General features: G+C 32.7%; 1 pseudogene; it reads left to right on the top strand.

Moving 5' to 3' along the window:
* Positions 1–10,088: 10,088 nt before the first annotated feature.
* Positions 10,089–11,345, top strand: LOC120612599 (myotilin-like; annotated as a pseudogene).
* The last annotated feature ends 372 nt before the right edge of the window (positions 11,346–11,717 follow it).

Below are 11,717 nucleotides of genomic sequence, written 5' to 3'. Positions count from 1 at the left end.
TAGTCCATGTCCATGAGTCTCTGTTTGTCCTGATCTTTTGTTGCTTTTAGGTTTATATCCCACATATAAGTGATATCATGTGATTTTCAAATTTTTCTGTCTGGCTTATTTCACTTAGCATGATTATCTCGAGGTCCATCCATGTTGTTGCAAATGGCAGTATTTCATCTCTTCTTATGGCTGAGTAATATTCCATTGTATATATGTACCACAGTTTCTTTATCCAGTCATCTGTTGTGGGATACTTCGGTTGCTTCCATGTCCTAGCCACCGTGAATAATGCTGCTATAAACACTAGTGTGCAAATATCTTTTCAGATACAGGTTTCAAAGTCTTTAGGGTAAATACCCAGTAGATGGCTTGCTAGATCATATGGCAGATCAATTCTTAGTTTTTTCCACTTCCTTTGTGTATTATACATTTCCATATGGTTAAGGTTTGTTGAAGTTAGCTGTACATATCTGATGAGTTTACTTGCCTTCTTAACTTCGATTTTCATTAGGGAGGCAGATGAAGAAGATAAAGCCAAAGTTTAAGAAAAAGGGAAAGTAAGGATTTCCATTAAACTATGTACTGCATCACAGCCTTTACCAGACCCTGTGTCATAGTGGGTTTAGCCTATATGTTAATAACTTGGAATTTTAATTTGGATATTGTTCTTTTTATATATCCCTCTCTTTTATGGCGTGTGTGTGTGTGTGTGTGTTCGTGTTCAAGTGAGGGCCATCAGAGGCGATTGGTAAAATGTTCCTGGTATCCTGGGTCAAAATAACATAAAAACTACCACCAGGAAACCTAATTCTACATACTCTACATACACACTCAGCAATGGCATTATTTTAATACCATATATTTTGTTATTTAATGGCTGAAGATTTGGTTTATTTTATGAAATTATTTCAGTGAGCAAATAATTATTCTTAAGCTTGTGGGCTTGACTCAATGGCTGTGTAAATAGTTGGTGCAAACATACCAAATTAGAACTCGAAAGTTACAAAATCCAGAAACATTTACTTTAATTTCACCTGTATTTGCTTTAGCTTCTGGTTGACACAGCATGTCTCTAAGATATGGAAATCCCATCTTCTTTTTGCTCCCTTCAGGTGCCATGAATTGATTTTACAGCCAGCGGGAACAACATGCCCAGCTGTGTCATTTTTTATTTCTAACTTTCCCTTGACTTTCCCTTATAGTTAGTCAGAAAGCAATCATATAATCCCAACACTGCTAAACATATAGTATTCTAAATTCACCTCCATACTTCCCAAAACTTCCTCACTGTTTTTACGATCAAGGACCCATACATGCTCAATCACATACCTTCACACAGAGATACTCATTTAACTAAATTCATACATGTTGTAATAAAAAGTAATTATTTTAATGCAATACTTTTCACTATAGTTATAAAATAAACATTTGTATAATATTTAAATGTGAAATGAAATAAACGTGTAGACACAATTTATTATAACTGATAAATGTAATAAATTAGCATTCTTTGACTATACAATTTTTAAATAAGTTATAAAGTGAAGGGAAAAACTACAACAACTTTGAACTTTCTTTAAAATAATAAATATGAAGGCATAATCAAATATAAAGTTTGGCTTCTAAACTTACATGTCTTTTATCTACATTCATTTTCACTTATTGTCAACCAGAGCAATTGCCCAAGAACTAGACCCAAAATAAACAATTTATCAGCTTATATTGATAATAATACTGAAAATCCTATGGTGGGAAAATATATTGTACTTTTTCAAGTATTTTGTAGAACTTACATGGAGTGGAATGTATTCTAAGAATGGGTATATAGCAATCAGATTTCATATCTCTCAGCTATACTGAGACCACAGATAAGCGAAATGTGCTGGTGGAAAGTACACATGAAGGGCAAAAGGAGCTGCACCTGGTAATTTCAATGCCTCAAAATATGATACTGATAAGTCTTCATCTGTAAGCCTACTCTAGTTGCTGAAAATGAATTCATCTTCCTGTTTATATGTCTTCTGATTAAAAAAAATTAAAAAGCCAGAGATCTGTACTTTATAATTGTGATATCAGAGCATGCCTAGCTTTGGCTTGGAGTATTAGGCTGTTTTCAGTGTTGTAGGCATGATGAGAAGTAAACAAACTAAGGTGTAGTGAATACTTATACAAAAGTGGGCACTTGGTTTTATTATTGGGAAATATTCAAGTTCTTTTTGATTCTGCTAGTGATCTATAGTTTAATGAAAACAATTGGTGTATTTAAGCTTTAAGAACTGATATATTTGCCAGGAATTCTCAAAAAAAAAAAAAAAAAAGAAATGATACTTCCTCTATGCACCTTACATCCATTCATTTACATATTGCCATGTTCATGTGGTCAGCTGGAAAACCTGTTATAAATGTACCCTTAAAGTATTAAACAAAGTGACAACTGTTGGCAGTAATGTGAAAAAAAATATAAAATGAGCTCTTCTAGGTTATTTATCTAATAGTACTAAAAAACAATTTTATGCTTATTGTTTATGAAAGGGGTATTATCTCAGAGGATCATCTTTTATTCCATGCTGTAATTGATGCTGGCTCCAGCAGCTTCAATCAGATCAAACTACTTGCTTCCTGTCTAGCATCCTTCCATTTACTTCATGCACAGATTCCAGAATCATCTTTTTAAAATACATATTGATCATGCTAATTCTCTGCTCTAAGGCCTCTCATGGTGTCTCATGAATTTTAGAGTGAATTTCAGTTCCTTACCAAGGCATCTAAAAATTTCTGTAATCTGAATCTAATCTATCTCTTGTATCATTATTTCTTTTCTACAATCCTATGTTGGACAAATTCATTGCCTTCTCAAAAAAATTTTTGAAGCTGTATCAGTCAGGGTTTAATTCAACTTATAGAAAACTCTATAAGTATGTTAATAAGAAAGACATCAGTACAGTAAATTAAGTGATTACTTATGGAAATGCTGAGGGCCAAAATTCAGATTCTAACCCAGAAGCCAGGGCTGTGTCCCACAACAGTGAAGAAATTATTCACTAGGGTAGCCCCTTCCTCTGATGCCACTACAGAAGCTAATGTCAGAATCAAAAAGCTTCTATCAGAGATGACACCTGACTCAGAATACTGAAAAATGGGCTATGGAACAGAGCTGCTGAAAAACTGCCACCAAAATTGAGCCGAAAACTGGTCTCTACTTAATTTCTTCCTTTGAATTATTCTTTCCATCATCACTTTGGAGAAAATCAACTTCCTCTTTTGGGGAGAGAACATTCTCTGTGAAACAGAGGTTGTCCTGTTCAAAACCCTTCTATTTCATTTACAGTGTTTCTTTTTCAGATATATTAGCATTTGATTGAGTGAGGAGTCCCCAGATGTTTATCATGCAGTATCACTATTCTAACGGGAGAAAGTGTTCTCTGGTAGAATAAATGATTTAAAAGACAGACAAAGATAAGAGAATGTGAGATCAAGAAATAATTCATATCTGAAAATTTGAATTTATTTTACATGATTCTATTTCTGTTTCCTAATAATTAAGCACTATAAGAAAGATCATATGTGAACTGGCCACTTAATATGTGTTATCTTTTAATCTTTTCAGCCACTTTCCATCCACCACCCTTGTAAGTACTCTTATCCCTAGTTAATAGATGAAGAAAATTAATCTTAATGAGGTACAGAGATTTGCCCAAGTTTGAAAGGAAAAGGTTAGCTTTCAACACTGATTACTACTTTTACCGAGTCTCTTTCTTTTGTAGAATAACACTCATTTTAAAATTTATGCCAGTAGAAAACATGAAAAACTGTATAGAAAAAAACATAGGTAACTCATGGACCTTGGTTTTAGAGAGGATTTTATGAATTCGACCTTAAAGGCAAGGGAAGTAAAGGCAAAAATAAGTGACCAGGACTATATCAAACTAAGAAATTTCTGCACAGCAAAAGAAACTATCAGCAAAACAAAGAGGCAACCAACTGAGTAGGAGAAGATATTTGCAAACCATGCCTCCGTTAAGAGGCTAATTAATATCCAAAATATATAAGGAATTCATACAACTCAATAACAACAAAAAAAAACAGTCAATTAAAAAAAAAAAAATGGGCAGAAGACCTAAACAGACACTCTTCCCAAGAAGACATACAAATAGCCAACAGACATATGAAAATATGCTCAACTTCACTAGCTATTGGGGAAATACAAACCAAAACCAAATGAGATATCACCTCACACCTGTTAGAATGGCTATTATCAACAAGACAAGTAATAACAAGTGTTGGAGAGGTTATGGGGAAAAAGGAACTGTCATGTATTGCTGGTGGGAATGTAAATTGGTACGGCCACTGTAGAAAACAATATGGAGGTTTCTCAGAAAATTGAGAATAGAATTATCATCGATATTACTATACCAATCACTCTTTTGGGTATCTACCCCTAAAATTTGAAAACATTTATCTGTAAAGATATTTGCACCTCGATGTTTATAGCAACATTATTCATGCTGGCCAAGACATGGAAACAACCAGTGTCCTTTGATAGATGATTAGATAAAGAATATGTGGTATATATATACAATGGAATATTACTCAATCATAAGAAAAGATGAAATATTGCCATTTGCGACAACATGGATGGATCTCGTGATTATCATGCATGCTAAGCAAAATAAGCCAGACAGAAAAAGCTGAGAATCACATTTCACTGATATTTTGGATATAAAACTGAAAGCAACAATCAAAGAAGACAGACAAACAAAAACTCATAGACACAGACAGCAGGTTAGTGGTTATGAGAGGGAAGAAGGAAAGAAGGGAGGTCGATAAGGAAAAGGGGGTCAAATTTATAGTGATGAAAGGAGATTGGACTTTGGATGGTGAACAAACAATACAGAACACATGTGATGTATAATTGAATTGTACACTTGAAACCTATATAATTTTATTAACCAGTGTCACTCCAATAAATTTAATTTAAAAAAAGCCCTTAATTGTGGTTTTGCACTGTTTAAGACTATGGAAGGAGTGTAAATGGGAATAAACATGTTTTATTTAAACTTAAAAATGGTAATTCTAAGACTAAATTATTGTGAATAAATAATTTAAATTATTTTATTTATATAATGTTACATTATTTATTTAAATGGTTTAGAGAGAATTATTTGGCAAGTTTTCAATTTACTTACAGAGGAAAAGCAGTAGTATTTCACATCGTGGACAATTATTGTACAATGTGTACTTTTTTCCCTTAATAATTGCATGTTTCCTTTTGTCCCATCTGCACAAGATAGACTAATTAAAGTACATTAGCCGCATTGTAGAAGGGACATTTGGTTTTAATTAACATTGGACCATAAGAAAGGCAATTTGCTTTATATTACCATTCATTATTTGATGCGCGCACGCGCAAACACACGCACAGAGTCTGTGCGTAGAAAAGCAACTGTGTGAAATATTCCAAAGCTTCTCAATCTGGAGTTACACTAAACCTACCTAAAAATATACGAAATGTTTTATGCAAAAAAATTTCTTTCTCTTTGACATTTTAAATAATTGAGTAGCATTCTAATGTAAAATGACTTAAAACCAGAAGTCGCTTTTACCATGATTATTCCAAAAGTGAACTGGATGATCAACAAAGCTATCTGATGTTCATATGTCAGGAGCAGAGATCCAGAACTCACTGGAGACTAAAATCACAATGTATATTTATTTTAAGTTAGACCTTAAAGAAGCAAGACTGTCTAATACATTTTGGTGAAAAAATTTCTTATAATTAATTATAAGATGTCAATTAAACCTAATTAATATATGGTAAAATGTCTATTAAACCTATTTTATATAGGGTAGGAATACATTTAGATTGCCTCTAAATGTATTGACCATGTGTATCAGTTAGCTTTTGCTGCTTAACAAAACATTCAAAATCTTAGTGGTTTAAAATAAGAGCCAATTATTTAATTCATGATTCTGTGATTTGGAAGTTGAGCTGGGCTTATCTGGGCAATTTTTCTTGTCTCAGTGGGGTTTACTTTGTGTCAGAGCTCAATAGCATGGTTAGCCGGGAAGTGATTATGTAGAATGATTACAGCTAATGATTACAGGAAAATGTCTCTACTCTCTACATCTCTCACTCTTCAGCAGGACAACTGGAACTTGTTTACATGACAACTGGGCAGGATTCCAAGAAAGAGAGTGGAAGTGACGGAACTCCCAAGCCCTAGGCTCAGCATTGCCACACTGTCACTTATACTACATTCTATTTGCCAACTAAGTTACAAAGCCAGCCCCATATTCAAGAGATGAAAAAAGTAACTCCACTGCTTGATGGAAAGAAATTCAATGCTACATTGAAAAGGCATGAATATAAAGGGGACTGAAGGATTGTGGCCAGTTTTCCAGTCTACTGCATTGGAAAACAAATTGCGTTGGTGAGGTAGTTTTCTTGATAATAAAGTTTACTATAGACAAAAGTAGACTTCAGAAAAGGGATGTGTATATATTGCTCTTCCAATTCCCAAAACTTTTTAAACATCAGTTCTGGCTTAACATAAGTATCTCCTGTGAGTCTTCAGTGAGATTCATTCTGAGCACCTTAGACTGCTATATTGCAGTTTTACACTTTCATAAATTTAGCTTATTTTAACATCCAAATCTTCTACATAAAAATTTCTAAATATGGCCTTTCTGTCTCCCAAAAATTGACTCCCTGAGAATTTCTTATGAAAATCCAGTTTATTATATGTTTTTCGTGTAGTGTTTTCATATAATATCCTGTTTCTTACATCTGTAGTATTCTTCTAAAATTTATTTTTAATTATTTCATTTATTTATTTTTACTTATTGTTATTGGGGTGACATTGGTTAATAAAATTTATCATTTTACAATTCAATAATATATCATACATATTTTGTATTGTGTGTTCATCACACAAAGTTAAATTTCCTTCCATCACCATATATTTGACCCCATTTACCTTTATTTACCTCCTCTCCCCCTTTTCTCTGGTAACTGTTAAACTGCTGTTCATATCCGTAAGCCTCTGTTTGTTTGTCATGTTCATTTGTTGCTTTCGGTTTTATATCTCACATATAATTGAGATCCTATGGCTCTGAACATTTCCTGTCTGACTTATTTCGCTTTGTATGATAATTTCAAGCTCCATCTACGTTGTCACAAATGGCAGTATTTCATTTTTTTTTTATGGCTGCGTAATATTCCATTGTATATGTGTACCCCATCTAAAATTTACTTCGTACTTTTAGATACTTATTCTACATCTGAAGTCTTCCCTGCATAAGTCTCATTACCTTGAAAATGTCTCTCTAATTAACTATAGTTAATCTTTACCTACATTTCGTTTACTTACAAATTGTCTATATCACATGTATTTTAAATATTTGTTGATAGTAATGATTTTTTTATTTGTCTATATCTATTATAATATCCTGTAGGGTAGGAATAACATTGTTTTCCTCGTAGCATTTATACAATTTACTACTCTAGATATGTAATTGTTGTTGGAGCTAAATTAATGTATGTCATCTCTCTCTGTCTTTATGTGTGTGTGTATACACATACATATATATGTAAATACATATATGCAAATATGCATACACCTATATATATGCATGTGTGCATAAATATGTATGTATAGATAGATGATTATATAGATAGATATATAGAAAAATAAATAGATATTGACACTTAAATTACCCATTTGAATGTCAGACATGATAACCAACATATTTTTAAAATTTCAACATATTCATAGACTCATAAAGTATTCTATTTCCCTCTTCACATTTTGATATATTACTGATTAACAATAATCAGTTATATGTGTGTATAATTGTGTCCATTGTATACTTTTAAAAATCGTTTTTGACAAGAATGACAATAAAATTTGTACTTGAAACTGTGTAGCTAATAAAGAGCAATGAAATGTAAGCTGAAAGTAAGAGTCTCCAATATAAATATACTGGTTTGTTTTTTTAACTTAATGCTCAGTACATAAATGAAAATGAGAATGAAAGTTATATTTCTCTAGATTCTGTCAGAAGAAATATCTGGCTAATTTTGAATCTATATAACAACAGAATATAAGTATTATAATAGTCATGACTTTATTATACATCAGTGTGATAGGAATCAAAATCTAAATTCCTCCAATTATCAAAGATATTAATTCATTTGTTTTAAGGTTGGAAAGTAGCCCTATTTTTATCTTGATAATTTGTAGTTAGATATCTCTGATAACACTTAAACTGTAACTCTTGCTTCCTTCAGGGATTCTAATAGAGAAGATGTTGGGAGCTGAAGCTGATGATCAAATGATCCAGGGTTAAATCCCTGTTCTACTAGTTAAATATTTTTTGGTAATAAGATACTTAATCTCTCTATTGCTCCATTTTATCATCTGTGAAATATGAGTAAGAATCACACCTCTTTTTCTGGTCATGGCTAAATGAAGAAATGCATGTGTTATAAAAATTGTGAAGAGTCAGTAGTCAAATTAAGATGATGATACAAACATCAGATGAACTCCCCTAGCTTTCCTGTATCCCATTTCGTGTGTGTTATAAGAAAAGACTAATTTTTTTAGGCTTGTTTTATTTGTGAAAATGGGAATTAAAAGGACTTCATAGTATTATACATATACATTAATTAGATAATATATATGCATGAACCTAGAATGGTTTCTGGTAAATCAATATTCAATAGAGGTTAGCTTCCTCATAAATACATCTTGAGGCCAAATTATAGTGGTAGATTATATTAGCAGGATATGTAATGTGGACAAAGTCAGATGACCATGAAAAATCTATGGCATGCACTATAAATATCCATGCACCACAAGGGCCATGAGAGTTAGAACATGGTATGCTTGGCCAGAGCCACACATATGGATAATAACACTAGTGGGTATGTATTCAACCATTTTAAAAATGAAAAATCAAAGTTCGCAGAGCTTGACATGTCCCAGGGCATCTAATTAGGTCTTCTGATTCCAAAACTCATAAGATTTTTTTCTCCATTACCTTGTTCTTTCTTTTATACATATACTTCTATTAAAACATTTTTGGACATTTTTAGTTTAAATTAACCTCTTATGGCCACTGATCACTACCTCATATTGCTAATCTGTTTTCACTTATCAGCATATGACAAAATAAATAATTCAATGTTTTTAAAATAAACATAAACATAATTTATAAAGGCATGGAGCATTTATAAATTAAAACATCTATTACAATATTTACAAGCTCAAATAAAATGGAAACTATCGCCCCCAAATTATAGCCCATTTGTAAAGCAGAGAATTTATGAAATGTAATGCATGCTTCTATACTCGTTATTATTTTCAATTACATTTTAATTGTAATGCACTTGACTTTAAGTGTTATGTGAAAGAGTCCATCCTTTCTATTTTAAAAAATTATTTTGCTTCCATTTTATTTAATTAGTTTTAAATTTATAAAACAATAATGCATATAAAAACATATATTTTGTGAAAAGCTCCAGCTTCTTTAGCCAGACCAGTCTCCTGTTTTTATCCATTCCAGCAGTACCCAGAACAAAGATTTTTTGCCTTCTCAACAGTGAGCTCTCACATTATTGTGTCCTCTTCTGCTTTCCCTGCTTCTCTACAGCTGTTTTCTTTTATTTTTTAAACTTTTTTTAAAAATTAATGTTTTTTTTTTTTTTATGGTGACATTGGTTAACAAAATCCAATAAGTTTCAGCTGTATAACAGTAAAACATGTCTATATTTACACTGTGTCTTCACCTCCCATAGTTAGATTTCTTTCTGTTACCACATATTTGACCCACTTTACCCTGTCTACCTCCTCTCTCCCCGCAATCCTTACCCTCTGGTAACTACTAGTCTATAGTCCATGTCCATGAGTCTCTGTTTGTCCTATTCATTTGTTGCTTTTAGGTTTATATTCCACATATAAGTGATATCATGTGATTTTCAACTTTTTCTGTCTGGGTTATTTCGCTTAGCATGATTATCTTGAGGCCTATCCATGTTGCCACAAATGACAGTATTCTAATTCCAACCAGAGCCAAAGTATTACAGCCACCTAAAATCAGTAGGCAGGCAACTTCCTTGGCTCTGTATTGTCATCACAGCCTGATGACAGTAACAGTAAAAGTCCTTATACCATGGACCTCAGCTATCAACAATCCTCAGATGGTCCACCTGTAAATGCTAAGCTATCCCCAACTGCAAATGCTAGACCCACACCAAGAACTCCCAACCATGAAATCCATAGATGAACAAAAGAAAAAAGAAGCTCTAATTCAAGATCAAGATTTGGAGAGAAATCTAAAATGAAAGGACAGCCGCTTTCATGATGGAAATCAACAGCTAACATCTGAGGAGGTGTCTTGTAGATTGCTAGGGTCAACCTCCAGTGACAGTGAAGCACCAGGTTTACCACAGCACAACTCAGAACATGCACAAATACAAGTTCCTATGTCACAAGTAAGAAATAGATCATCCTTAAGAGAGATGTGAATGGTCAGGATGCAATCCAGAAGTTTTACTCACCACATTTCATCCAAGTACCAGAGGACATGTGGATTGAAAAAGGAAGATTCTACTTTGAAGAATATACTTCAAATTGAGTGGACCGTCATCTCCTTATGTGTCATGCTATATAAATGGAAGACCAGTGCAAGCAGAGTATTTTCAAAAATGATAATGTCTTAGGTTTTCAGGTTTTCATTTACTCATCCTAGAAGTAGTCAGATCTTCAGATTCAGGGGCTTATGCATTTGTACAAGAGAAGCCACTTTTCTCATGCATCTCGACATCCTTGGAAAAGAACACGGAAGAGCACTAATGTTAAACCACAGACCAAAAAAGTTTTTGAAGGAGATTCAGTAAAGCTAGAATAGAATGCCAGATCTCAGCTGTACCTCCATCAAAGCTGTTCTGGAAAAGAAATAATGAAATGGTACAATTCAACACTGACCATAATAACTCTGTGTTACTTTATTGATAAAAGAGTAAACAAGAAAGATTCTGGGTGATATACTGTCTGTATTTAATGAAGCTAAATTAATGCATGACCACTTGTAACACAAAATTAGATGTTAAAGCTGTTCCAAAATGAACTCTTCCAACTTCTAAGCAGTTACGTGTTCAACCAACTTTCAGCAAATATTTAGCAGTTAACAGGAAAGGTTTGGATGTAAAATAAGTTTTTAACCTAGAAGGAGAGTTTCAGTGTCTGCAGCTTGATCTGAACTCGATGAAAGTGAAAAATTTGAATAACTTTACCAACATTGGAAATGCAAATATACAATTAGTAATATATTTGATTAACTTTTTGAAATAAATCCTATATTATCAGATTATGGTTTAAATTAGATAATATTACATATAAGCACATATGCACATGAATATGATATAACTGATTATCCACATATATGTATATAATATTTACAATATTAAATATTATAAAAGTGTAAAATAATATTTATCCTTTGACTCTTGTATATTGTAGCTATTTCTCTGGTTTGTGAAGACTAAAGGAAATCTAGGTTTATACTTGTAGAAGACTGTATTAAAATGTGGGATTTTAACATATGAGTCATGACTGTAGTTATTCCAAAGGCACCTGTTAAAACAAAAATTGCACCAGGCAAAGTCAAACAGGCAAGGAAGACTTTATTCAAGGCTATTGCAATCAATGAGAGAGACTGAAGTA

This window comes from Pteropus medius, unplaced genomic scaffold (genome assembly GCF_902729225.1).
Source record: "Pteropus medius unplaced genomic scaffold, Ma_sr-lr_union100, whole genome shotgun sequence".
Taxonomy (NCBI): domain Eukaryota; kingdom Metazoa; phylum Chordata; class Mammalia; order Chiroptera; family Pteropodidae; genus Pteropus; species Pteropus medius.
The sequence above is the reverse complement of the archived record's forward strand: the minus strand, read 5'-3'. Positions and strand labels throughout refer to the sequence as shown.